At 45.6% G+C, this 13,696-nt stretch overlaps 1 long non-coding RNA gene across 1 annotated transcript in view; it reads right to left on the bottom strand.

Moving 5' to 3' along the window:
- Positions 1-12,805, bottom strand: part of LOC110339793 — a 49,535-nt gene extending 36,730 nt beyond the window's left edge. The window contains exon 1 of the long non-coding RNA XR_005874288.1: positions 12,022-12,805. This is a non-coding gene — a long non-coding RNA (uncharacterized LOC110339793). The remainder of the gene's footprint in view (positions 1-12,021) is intronic.
- Positions 12,806-13,696: the final 891 nt, after the last annotated feature.

Raw genomic sequence — 13,696 nt, 5'->3', positions numbered from 1 at the left:
CAGAAGTATCTTTGTGAGCCAGCCAACCAGGAGCAGGAGAGATGGCTCAGCACTAAGGGCACTCACTGCTGTTTCAGAGGACCCAGGTTTGAGTCTACCTTCCGAGTGCTGGGATTACAGGCATGTGTCGTTATGCCCATTCTTAAGTGTAGTGCTGGGCACTGAGGAGAAAAGGGGATATCCTTGGAGAGGAGTTCCTTGCCTTGCATGATAAGAGTTGGAACCAGAGTGTACAAACCTGGCTCAGTGAGCTGGGAGGAAGTCTGTGGGCTCATCTGGGGGAGGGAATCCCTGCCACTCGTCTGTCCTCTGACTCAAAGTCACCATGGTGGGTGTGTTCCCAATGTGCCCAGTAGGTGCCTAACACAATTAAAAATCAGTATCAACTTGATGGGATTTACAATCACCTAGGAAAATGTCTTGACTATGAGGGATTGTCTTGATTAAGTTGATTGACGTGGGAAGATCCCCCTTACATATGGGCGGCACCACTCTCTAGGCTTGGGTCTTGAACTGCATAAGGAGAACGCTAGTTGAGCAGGAGCAATCTTCTCTGTCTGCATCCTGACTATGGATGCAATGTGGCCAACTGCTTTGAGCTGCTCCACCAGGATTCCTCCACCACAAGGGATTGCACACTCAGGATGAACCAAAATAAACCCTTCTCCCTTAGGCTGCTTCTGTCAGGGTATCTTTTAGCAACAGGAAAAGTAACTAAGGCAGGCCTAGGCTGGGAGGGGCATGGCAGGTGCCCTGTCCATGACCCTCTATCTAAATAGCACAGTCGTGATCTTGATATTGGGGCTGCGAATGACATATGTTGCATTTCAAAGATGTCTCCAAATCAATGGTGTCAGGGGCCTGTGACACACAGATGCATATAGAGCCCAGATGCATGGATGTAATTTTCTATTCATGAAGTCCCTTTTTCTATCATGAAGAGTTTTCATTATGGAGAAACACCCCATTGGTCTAATGAGTGTGTAGTCCATATTTGTATCTCCGGCTAGTATGGAAACTTACAGTAACTAGGAGACTCTTCAATACATAGATTACATACAATTTATTAAAAAGAAAACACAGCAATAAAGAAAAGTAGCTCAAGACCAAGATCAAGAATAAGAATGACCCCCATAGGTTCACATATTGGAATGCTTAGTCACCAGGGAGTGGAACTCTTTGAAAGGATTAGAAGGATTAGGAGATACGGTCCTGTTGGGAGGAGATGTGTCACTGGAGGTGGGCTTTGAGGTTTCAAACACTTGTGCCAGGCCTAGACTCTCACTTTCTGCCTATGGAGCAGGATGTAGCCCTCAACTGCCATGCTCCCCACCCATGATGGTAATGGACCGAGCCTGAGACCTCAGCCAGCCCCCAGTTAAATGCTTTCTTTTATGAGCTGCCTTGATCGTGATGTCTCTCCACAGCAATAGGACAGTGACTAAGACAATCCTGTACATTTTTAATTTCCTTCCCCTTGAAGCATCTGCAGAAGAAATTAAGCCATTTGTCTTAAATTCTTCCTCATGCTATAATCTTCAGAGGCCCTGCCATATTGCCAGTCCCACACCGGTCACAAGGTCGTCACACTAAGACATTATTTCCCTCAAGCAGCAGCTGAGACGCCTGCCAGTTAGTCTTTGTCAGGGGGGCTGGGGTTTTGTTTTCTTTCCTATCTGTTTCTAAGCATGCTTCATCTTTTTCTTCTTTGCCCTATGGTCTCTGGAAACAATTGTTGAGAAATAAATAAGCAAACAGAGGAACATGTGAAGAAGAAATAATGAGGAAAATATGTGAAAAATGAAGAGATCTTAGAAGGCAAGTCTGTGTTAAATATAGACTACTGATTAAGCTTTTGGACAGACATTTTCTGGTTACTCAGATGTACCCAAAGACATCTTGAGTAAATATTGACTTCAGTTGACAGAGCCTGACATTTCCTGCGGCCTTCCTGATGCTGGTAAGACACTCATTTCATTGTGTATGTGTGAGGACAGGAGAGTAGCAATAAAGAGGACTCCGCACACTGTGTAGGAAAACAAAACCAAACAAAAAGAAACACTGGGTAGTAGTCATAAGTGGTTAGGACTTCCCCACAGTGCAGGGGTGGCTAAGCCTGGGGACATTTAGAAAATACACATTCCTGCCCAGGTCCAGCTTCTGAAAGTTTGGGGGCTTGGGCAAAGGTTCCTAGCACAACTACAACAGTTGACCCAGCATCCGCATCAGCAAGGCTGATGGGGGCCAAAGAAGGACTTAAGTGTGAAGGGTGCATTAATCTCATGTCCTACTCAAAGGAGGTCCTCCAAGGTACAAGTCAAAGCACATGGCCATTCTGTCCATTTCTTGCATAAGTAGTGGAATTTATCCCATGGCCTGCCAATTTGGCACCCATTTGGAGCATTAAACTCATTTAATGAGTCAGGAAAAAAATTGTTTTTTTCCCCCTCTAAAGTTTTAGTTACCATAAACAGACAATGCCCATAGCTCCTTATTGGAAACAGCCATGGTTGCTGTCATACTGGCAATAGAATATCAGGATACCTTGCATTTTCAGCATCTAAAGGTTCTTTTGAAAATCAAACAATTGATCACACTTGCTGATTAGTTAAAATAATACACAAATCCCTGGAGTTAGCTGGACATGAGTTTGAACACGGGTTCTTACTCTTGTTGGCTTTGCCCATGGCCATTAGCCATTAACCTGTGCTCTTGTTCCTATTTTGTGAAGGTAACAGTAGTAACTATTATAGAGAGTGACAGCTTGAATGAGATGCCCCCAACCATGGTCTTGGGCATTAGGGTACTGTGTCAGTCGTTGATGCTATTTGGGGAAAATTATATGTGGCATTGTTGAGAAAATATATCACTTGGGGTAGACTTTGAGGCTTCAAAAGTAACACACCATTTCTAGTTAGCTAGCTATTTTTTTTTTGAGACAGGGTTTCTCTGTGTAGCTTTGGAGCCTGTCCTGGAACTCTGTAGACCAGGCTGGCCTTGAACTCACAGAGATCCGCCTGCTGAGGGTGAAAAGCTGAGTGCTAAGTTTTGAGTAGGAGTGTGGGAGGTAGGTCAGTAGGTCAGAGTTGATTGCAGGTAGGCTCCCTCTGCCCTTGGAGAGAGGTGGCTTGCAAGTAGGGGGTTTGTGTCCAGATCAGCAACACAATTCAGGTGTTAGCCACTGAGGAAAATGGAAACCTGCATGTCACAACCTCAACACAAGACAAACCACTAACTCTTTTGGATCTGCTTTGAAATGGCTTTTAAAGGGATACCTGCTCATGGCACTGTCTGGTTCCCCAGCATTAGTCAGGGTGCTTACCTATGCTGGCAGTGACCAGTGGTGTCAGTATATTGAACAACTCTCAGCTCTGTGGGGAGGAGGGATGGTATGGGGAGGTGTTTAGTAGAGAGGGAAAATGATGGTTTCTTCCTGGGACTTCCAATCTCTACAGTTCCTCACTCTCCAGGTCTTGGGAAAGTCAGAAGATCTTTCGGTCCAGCAGTTGACTCCCAGAGTCCTCACAAATGTCTTGTACACAAAGGCTGGTGAAGAAGCAGTAAGAATGGAGATTCATCAGGTAAAGACCTGGCCTAATTATGGACACCCACCATGAGAGGTCAGAGAAAGGGTTGGGGGAATGTTTGTTTCTTTTATAAGCTCATTTTGGAAACCATCTGAATGGTTAGCCTCCTGGAAACCAAAGATACACGGTACTGTGATCCTCCAGCCAATGACTTAGATATGTTTGCTGCGATTCATACAAACAATGCTCATGCCTTAATCAAATCATACATTACATGTACCCAGGGTTCTGCCACTTAAAGAACTTGCCTTAAAACACTTTATCTGTCAAGCGCGCACACACACACACACACACACACACACACACACACACACAGATATGCATGCATTGTGCATGCGTACAGCGCATGTTTCGTAGCTTAGAACTCTTGACGCAGCTGGGGCTTGCTAGCTCTCTCAAGACTTTGACCGTTTACTAAAACTCTTCTATCCTCTCCAGTGACTTAATGGCTAAAAGCCGCTGCCCTAAATATCTGCCTAACTTTCAGTCAGGAAGACATCAGTTCCTTGTCAGCCGCCCCACATATACAATGAGCTACTGTCAATGAGATTTCTGACATGTACAATGTCTGGCGAAAGTGGTTTATTTTTAACCGTATGAGAGGGAGGAGGAGAAGAACTCTCTGGCCTCTCCCCGGATGTCTGCGGGGATATTGTCGGTCTGTTTTGAAGGACTCAGTGAGTGGGTGAAATAGGGCGGGGAGGTAGACCGTTCAAGGCAAAGGGTTACTGGGGGAGGGGGACTTTGCCAGATTCAGCTGGGAGAAGCACAGATCAAAGAACTGCTTTGCTGAAGCTAACAGATCAACCAAACAAAAAAGAGCCTGTTGCTTTAATTACCCACCTCATTGCGCCAGATTCCAATTTTGCTTGGTCAGCAGGATTCTCACCCACATATGTGGAGGCGCCACCCCAATTTGCATGCAAGAGCCATCTGCTTACTTTGCATCTGGAGCAGGCTGACTGGGACCGACCTTGTCTCCATGTTTTTCTGGTCATCTTGAACTTAACTAGTCCTTTAACTGTTCTACCTCCCGGTGCTCTCTCCAGAGATTTTCTGTTCTGGGATAACGTGTTTTGGGGCACCGATTAGCACAGCACCAGGGAGATATAAACGCTGCTTGAGCAGAGATGGGGCCCTCCGGGAACGTGTCTGGAAGGCAGCCCCACCTTGAGCTATGCTACAGAGAGGAGGAATAATTACCCCTTTCATGAGCTAAGGTTTTTTTCCTTACCGGAGTCCAGAGTGTGCCCTCCTGCCCCAAGCTGCGGCAAGGCAGCTCTGTAAGACTGCCCACTTCTCTGAATGACCCAGGAAAGCATCTCCCAACACGGAGCTGCCTGTCTACCATGACCTTCCTGCTGGTGGTGTTACTCAATGACCAACTGTTCCTTGTGCTTGCCCCACGGACATCTGAGGTCACAGGGTACTAACTGTCCCTCATGCTTGCTTCATGAACATCTGAGAACCACGCGAGAAGAAAAAGCCAGTCCTGGTAGCTCTGGGGAGGGGGAAGGAAGCAGATGCCTGGGAGATGCTAGCCAGCCCCTCGGGTCTGCTTGGTGAGTTTTAAGGGCGGTTCCTGAAGAATGGCACATGAGGTTGTCCTCTGGCTTTCATATGCGCATGCACACCTGACACACACACACACACACACACACACACACACACACCCTGTGAAGAATATCAAGAGCAATGGGATGGGACTCCGTGCACAAAGACGGATAAATGTAACAAAATTCTTGCTAAAGTAATTATCCCATTTCCAACCGTATGTTCATTCATTCCACCATCGATATTTAGGCAAATAGGTACTACAGGGAAACTCCATACTTAAATCTGTGCCTACAAAAGACTGAGTCTGATCCTTTAAAGGTGTCATATGTGATCCCATACAAGTCATAACAATGGCGACCATTGTGGCTTAGGAAGGGCTAGGCTTCGTGGTACACACTTTGGCAAACATCTCCTTATTCTTCAAAATGATCCTACCAGATCTGTATTTTATGTCCATTTCCCTGATGAGGTAACTGAAAGATAATGTAATAGATACGATTTGTTTTGCTCGGCTCTGCTTTCCTTCCTCAGAGGATCAACCTTTCTTCTGGTCAGGAAGTCTCAGCTCTGTCCAATCACAGTCTACAGAGTGTTGCACGTATCGTAGCCCAGCCAGTCAGGATCTCTATTCTGAAAACTTGCATTCTGTGTGGAGATTGCAGGGCAAACTCAAAAGTCATCAAAAGTCATCAAGAGTAGGGTTGTCCAAGTGTCCTAAAGAAACAACGCTGAGCACCCTGCGAAGCTCTCTGGAGTAGGCCAGGCTTTCAGCTCTTCTTTTCATTCTTAGAACAACACAGTTTCCCTTATGAAAATACCCTTCCCCTGTCCCTGTAGAGTTTGTGTTGCCAAGAGCGAATTTGTACTCCTTATAGCTCAAATGGGTTCTGCCATGGCTTAGAGCCCAAAGGGGGGAAGATAGGACTTTAACTCAGGGCTACATGGTGTTGACATCCCGCCAGTAACCGCGAGTCATACATGGTGATTCATTTGCCCCTTTGCATTAGTTTGGGGGCTTTCATGATCTTGGAGAAATAGATTTTGTCCTGTTTTTGCTCTGTGGCTGAAGGCTTTGGCTAACTTCTGACCAGCACAGCATATCCACTAATTAGGGTTGTTCTGCTTTGTTTGTGAAGCTGGGGGAGGAACCCATGACCTTGACCATGGAAGCAGATACTTCACCACTGAGTTACAACCTCCCATCTGTTTTGTGTTGCTTGTTTCTGATAACACATTAATATCGCATTCCCTCTGATATTGGGCAAGTTACGTCATGAGTCTACGTGTCTGCCACCTCCCGAACCTGTGGTATAAGGGCAGAAAAACCATCAGGCTGGAGACTGTCTTCCAAAGAGGAAGGCTGCCAGGACAGGCAGGTCCTGCTTTTGCTGCGCATGGGTGATGGATGAGATGGCGGAGTGAAGTTAGACTTGTGAGAACAGCAAGACTGCTCAAAAGCTAAGCAACGATGATCCAGAACCCTGTACCTAACGACAGTAGAAAAATGAGCCCTGAGTACTTAGAACTTGGAGGTGTTCTTACTCTGGATAGAACTCTTTAAAACAAGCACCTGACCATCCTTAGGTTATAAATTACAGTCTAAAAAGGTAACATGTAAAGGATATAATGAAAGGCTCCAACATTTTACCATGTTTCATTTTCTATCTGTATGATTATTTTGTGCCTCTCCTGGGATTGCCAATGCCCATTTTGGGACACCATTAAATTAGGGGCCAGGAGAAGGATCCCTGCAGTGACTCAGATAAGTTCCCTTTGGACTATGATTTTTGAAGGCCTTCATCCCTGGAGTTAGGGTATAGAGACAGTTTTCAGAATACCAATTGTTGGTTTACATATTTTCCCTCATTGGCCTATGACCTTCTTTTTGAGTAGGAGAGACAAAGTCTCACTGCAGAGCTCATACTGGCCTTGAGTCCACTATGAGGTCTTGTGTCCCTCCCTTCCGTGGTAGAATCTGAAATGTCCCCATCAGACTCCGGCTTTGAACGCTGAAAGACTGGAGCCTTGAAGATGGAGAGCCTCTAAGGTTGGAACCTTCCTGGCAGGAGGAAAGATGTCACTAGGGGTGGGTCTTTGAAGGTTTCCTCTGCCTCTGGTGCTAGCCCCTGCTCTGACTGCTTCCTGGAACACATGGTGGGATTAGGCCCCTTCATCGTGTCCCTGCCACTGGAGGCACAGCTGTGCCCCCCATAATCATAGGCTGAGACCCTTGAAAACCCTGATTCAAAAGCAGTTTTTGCCTCTGCCACGGGTTTGGTCACAGTGCTTCAAAAGTTAATGCGTACACAGCCTCGGTCTCCAGAGTGCTTGGATTAAAGACACGCCACCACACCTGGCACTGAGCTGTGACAATCTCAAGGTTGAAGATTACACCCCATTTATCTTTGCATGCCCCAATAAGGCTCCAATAAGCCATCACTCAATTTAATAGGGTCCTGCTTCCCACAAAACCTTCCTTTCTGGGTGGCCAGAACAGGCTCTATTCATCACCAACCAGGCTAGGTCTCCACTGGGACAGTACAGCCAAGGCCCTTGGGAGCAATGGTTGGGAGTCCCCAGCCTAACAGTTTTGCTTAGTCCAGGCTTATTAATCAACAGCAGCTTATCAGTACATTTTAAGCACAAACAACTACAAAGAATTGAATACCAAGAAACCAGCCGTAGGGCTAGGTTCAAGGAAATCTATTCAATAGCAAAGGCTTAGAAGCTGTGTCTGCCATTCAGGGCAGTCGCTGTGGGCTCCATGGTAAGGTTTGCACGATGAGTTTGCTGAGGATGCTTTCCCCATAGCCCTTACAAAGCTAAGCTGGGAGGCAGGGGGATCCCACGGTGGTGAATACACGGTTCCCACGCCTGTAGTTCTCAGGTCTTGAGGCACTTAAGCATTGCAATGAAGATCTTTAATTATGCGCAGGTCAGGAAATAGCACATGTGTTTCTGGGTCTGTCTAATCCCCAGGCTGTATATTATCAGGGCCGACAGGGGCCAGGGCTGCTGCTCACATTTTTGTGAGATTATGCAATTTGGTTTTCCTTGACAGTCCCATGAGAAGCCTGGGAAAATTTACAATTTCAACCTTTTTCCTTTCCTGAGAAGGAAGTAGAGCTCCATTCTTTTGCCCGGCTATTCCCCCACCCCCACAAGAAAGAGTCCTGTAGAGGAATAACTTGGAGAACTCACGGAATGAGGACAACTGGGAGGGAAAAGTTGACAGGACCCCCGGGGCTGGAGAGACCGGAATCTATACGACTTCAGGGACAGTGCCCCCTCACATTTTCAAGTGATGAACTAAAGGACTAGGAGACCACATCCCCTCTCTGGTGGCAGACAGGAAGAGACGCAGCAGGCAGGGGAGCCAGAAAGACAAAGTACATGGGGAGATTGCAGAAATTGCGCCTCCCAAATGAATAGGGCATTTCTTCTGTGAAGGGGCTACTTCTGTGGAAGGGCAGGGCCTCAGGACTAAGTCCAGAATTCTCTCTTGGGGAGGTAGAGCCCTCAGACAGACTGACCTAGAGGACATATTTAAGTACTCTCGGCCTGAGCGTAAGCGCTGCCTCAGCGGTTTGTGGCGGGCACTTTCAGATGCAAATGTAAAGTCAGCCCCTCCAGGCTAATCTGCTTGCTACCCCTCCTTCACTCCAGGGCCCAGGAGAGGCTTGGCTGGGACAGCAATTCTTAGTGCCCTGCAACAGGGCGGTGTCATATCACAATGCTCCTGAACTTTAAAAGGAAAGAAAAAAAAAAAAGAAAGAAAGAAAAAGAAAAAGAAAAAGAAGAAAGTCTTAATAGCATTTCCCGCTCTGAAGGGGCCGATCAGTTATGGACTTTCTTTGGCCTCCACGCTGTTCATGAGAAAACTATCCAAACGGAACACCACCCTGCATCCCAGCCTGAAGTTCCCTAAGGAATTCACTGTGTGGAAAACAAACAAACAAACAAAAAAACCCAAGGGTGTATTTTTTCCAGGGTTGGACCCCTTCCCCTTCTGTAAATCTTCGAACAAAAATATTTCTGTCACATTTGTGCTCGTGAGCTCCCTTTGGCCCAGAAGCCACTTGTACTTGACCCCCTGCGCTCAGAAGAGAACCTGTGGGCTCTGGTTGTGCTTTCAAGTTCGCTGCTTTCGCTTGCTTTGCTTCTGCCCTGGAAGGATTTGCCACATGAGATTGAGTGATCTTCAGGGCTGTCAGCAAAACAGCATCCCTCCTTTGTGAGGGGCGACAGGCGTACAAAGAGGCAGCCTATTTCATCTGCTCATGCTGGCTGCCAACTTTTTAAACGACCCGCTTGAGCATTTTCCCACAGAACGTATGCTAATCGAAAAAAAGTGTGTATGACAGACCAGCTGAATGGGAGAGGGTCTCCCTAAATTCCACCACTAATGGTAATCACGATGCTTACTTTCAAAGGCTCTCTTGCTTATCTTTTTTCTATATATGGCTTTTATTTTTGAGTAAATAAAGGAACTCTGTGTGTGTGTGTGTGTGTGTGTGTGTGTTCCAGTCTCTTCCTTTACCACTTTCCACCTTATTTTTTATCTCCCTCCTCCCCCATCTCTGGCCCCACCCCCATGCCATGTTGGAGTTACAGAGGGACTACTGCAGTACCTGGCCTTTTATATGGGTGCTGGACATCTGAACCCTGTCTTCATACTTCAACAAGGACTTTACCCAATTAAGCCATCTCTGTATCTCATTTATATATATCGATATCTATCTATCATCTATACATTTACTAAGTAAAATTTCCTGCATATTTTTCATGCCAGATATTTTCCTGAAAATTTTGTTTGTTTGTTTGTTTTTTTGTTTTTGTTTTTGTTTTTCAAGACAGGGTTTCTCTGTATTGCTTTGGAGCCTGTCCTGGAGCTCACTCAGTAGTCCAGGCTGGCCTCGAACTCACAGAGATCCACCTGCCTCTACCTCCCAAGTGCTGGGATTAAAGGCGTGTGCCACCAACGCCCAGCCTGAAAAATTCATTTTTAAATGTTTCTTTTTATCTTATGAGCAATCCCCTATTCTGAGGACATTTAAAATAGTTCTCCATTAGGAAAAACGTCTTTTTAAAAAAAATCAGTATTTTGAACATTGGGTTAATTTACTTGCAGTAGAATTGCTACTCTAGAGATAAACCCAATTCTATGACTTTTATTTATCTACAGGTGCCTTCTCCCAAAAGACTGCAAGCCAAATGTGTCTTTCCCTCTTTTTAGTTTGTATTTATGGATAATAGTGAGCATTAGAGCTCCCAAACACGACTCTATTTAGTGCCTCTTTTGTAAGAATTCTCATTTGTGAATATTATCCAGAATCCCCCAAACAGACAACATGTGAAGAACTGGATATTTTCCATATTGATGTCTTAGAACTCTTTACATATTATATTCTAGAAGAGAATTCTCTGTACACTACAATTATTTTCCCCAGTTTGCTATCTGATTTCTTATCATGCTTGTTGCACAAAGCATATAAAGTTTTCTTGGAGCTGGAGAGATGGCTTAGCAATTTACAGCACTCGTTCTTGCAGAAGATCAGGGTTCAATTCCAAGCACTCATATGGCAACTCACAACTGTCCATAACTCCAGTTCCAGGATATCTAATGCCTTCTACTATACCCTTAGGCATCAGGCACATACTTGGTGCATAGACATACATGCAAGCAAAACACTCATCTATATAAATATATGAAATTAAAAGCATTAAGTTTTCTTCCTTTTTTTGGTTTTTGTCTTTTGGGGGTTTTGTTGGGATTTTTTGTTTGTTTTTGAGACAGGGTTTTTCTTCAGCCCTGGCTGTCCTAGAACTCACTCTGTAAACCAGACTGTCCTCAAACTTGGAAATCCACCTGTGTCTGCCTCCCAAGTGCTAAGATTAAAGGCATGCACCACAAACTCCCGACATCTTTTTATATTAACAAAAAACCCACAGAGCAACAGGAAGTTCAATGAACTACAATGACCTAATTATCACATTTGGAAAGAACCATGCAGAAGTTTAATTATTATTTTGAGTCATTTCAGCATGTATTTTCTTCTGTGGTTTTATCTTGTTATTTTGGGGATTACCGTTATTACTCTATAATGACTTGCATTTCTTTAGTTCCCTTTTATTAGCTTGTATCTTGTTAGGGTTTCTATTGCTGTGATGAAACACCATGATCAAAGCAAGCTGGGGAAGTAAGGGTTTATTTGTCTTACACTTTCAGATCACAGTCCATCAGTGAAGGAAATCAGGACGAGAACTCAAGCAGATATGAACCTGGAGGCAGGAGCTGATGTGGAGGCCATGGAGGATGCTGTTTACCGGCTTGCTCCTCATGCCTTGTTCAGTCTGCTTTCTTACAGAACCCAGGACCACAGCCCAAGGATGATACCAACCACAATGAGCTGGACCCTTCCCCATTGACCACTAACTGAGAAAATGCCTTACAGCTGGATCTCACGGAGGCATTTCCTCAACTGAGGCTCCTTCCTCTCTGAGGACTCTGGCTTGTGTCAAGTTGACACACGAAACCAGCAAGTACAACTGACCCCTTGACAACTTGGCACACAAATACACTACTATTAAGCCACAACTCTTCCTTTCTTAGTCATCCCCAAGATCGCACATTAAAACCATAAATAACTTTAAAAGTCTTACAGTCTTTACAAATTTAAACACATTAAAATTTCCATCGCTTTAAAATATCCAATCTCTTTTAAAAACTCATGTCTTTCATCTGTGGGCTCCTTTAAAAGTCAAAATTAAATACTGTCAAGAGGAAGAACCAGGGAACCATCACGATCTGAACCAAGCAAAACCAGACTCCACCAATACAAATAACTGAATGTCCCGTTATCTGGGATTCACTCACCTTCTTCTGGGCTCCTGCGAGGGCTTGGGTCCCTTCTCCAGCTCCGTCCTCCGCAGCGCACACAGCTCGTCTTCTAGGCTCGGACTGGCTCCACTCCTGGGGCTAGTGTCTAGTGGTCTTCCCACGGTACCGGCATCTCCAAAATTCTGGGGTCTTCTGCCGCAGTGGGGCTGTGCTGTCACTAATAGACTCCTCCGGCCTCTCACAGTGCCAAGCCTCAGGTGCTCTCTATAAGCCCTTCGTGCCTTCAAAATCCAGTACCACCTGGGTGATACTTACACATTCCCAAGGCCTGCTGCCCACCTGAAGGACAACCATGGCCGCCTCTGGAAAGCAGCATCTCTGCTCTCAGGAAACACTTCCTGGAAGATTTCACCTCAGTGATGCTGGTCTCTTCTTAATCACTGCTCATTTCTTAGCTCCAGCTCACCAGTATCCATCATCCCAGTAATGTAAAGGTTGCACTTCAGTAGTTCCGGTATCTTGTTAATCACAGCTGAATCTTCAACCCCAGCTAACCAGAACCATAGAATCTTAATTCAGAATAACAAGCGGCCCCATAGAGTCTTTAAACTTCGCTCTGAAACTTCACTGGCCAGGCCTCCATCCTGCACTCTCTCAACATTCTTACCTTGCAAGTTCCTAAAGAACATCCCACAGAGCTCTTAACACCAATGGGCCTTTTAGCCCAAAGTTCCAAAGTCCTTCCACAGTCCTCCCCAAAACATGGCCAGGTCAGTCACAGCAACACCCCACTCTGCTGGTGCAAATTTACCTTAGTTAGGGTTTCTGTTGCTTCGACAAAACAGCATGATCAAAAAGAAAGTTGGGGAGGAAAGGGTTTATGTGACTTAAGGTATCCAGATCATCGTCCATCAGTGAAGGAAGTCAGGAGAGGACCTCAAACAAGGCAGGAACCTGTAGGCAGGAACTGATACAGAGGCCGTGGAGGATGCTGTTTACTGGCTTGCTTCCCCTGGCTTGTTCAGTCTGTTTTCTTATAGAACCCAGGACCACCAACCCAGGGATGGCACCATCCACAATGGGCTGGACCCTCCCCTATTGATCACTAAATGAGAAAACGCCTTACAGCCGGATCTCATGGCAGCATTTCCTCAGCTGAGGCTCCTTCCTCTCTGATGAATCTACCTGTGTCAGGTTAACCCACAAAACCAGCCAGCACAGCGTGTAAATCTTTGTTTCATCTGCAATACTTTTGGCTTATGCTATGAGGTAAAAGTATAACTTGGTATCTTTTACAGTTCTCTTTGTTTTGCTCAATCTGTTTTTTATTAAAAAATATACATATCTAGGGTCCCATTTGGTTGGTTGGGATTTAATAGAACACACCACAGGGTCTGAGTAAAGACTGGGCCCATGTGGCAGAGTGAGTGTCCCTTCTTACACATTTTAGAGGAAGGGGAGGGTCTATAGCCACCATGTGATTGATGGGCATATGCCCGAGTCAGGTTGTCTGTATATAAACCAACGACAAAGGCAGTGGCGAGAGCACAAATCTAGAAAAGGAAATTAAGGGAAGAGCTTTTCGACACGCTCATCCGTGCTAACGGAGGGGTCCAGCAGTGTGTGTGTGTGTGGGGGGGATGATGGACCAGCCATAGATGCCGTGGAGTGAGCAGGCCTTTCACACTCATTTTCAGCCCTCTACCCACCA

The sequence above is a fragment of the Mesocricetus auratus genome, unplaced genomic scaffold (assembly GCF_017639785.1).
Source record: "Mesocricetus auratus isolate SY011 unplaced genomic scaffold, BCM_Maur_2.0 Super-Scaffold_100676, whole genome shotgun sequence".
Lineage (NCBI taxonomy): Eukaryota > Metazoa > Chordata > Mammalia > Rodentia > Cricetidae > Mesocricetus > Mesocricetus auratus.
Note: the sequence above shows the minus strand (reverse complement) of the source record. Positions and strands in the feature narration are given on the sequence as shown.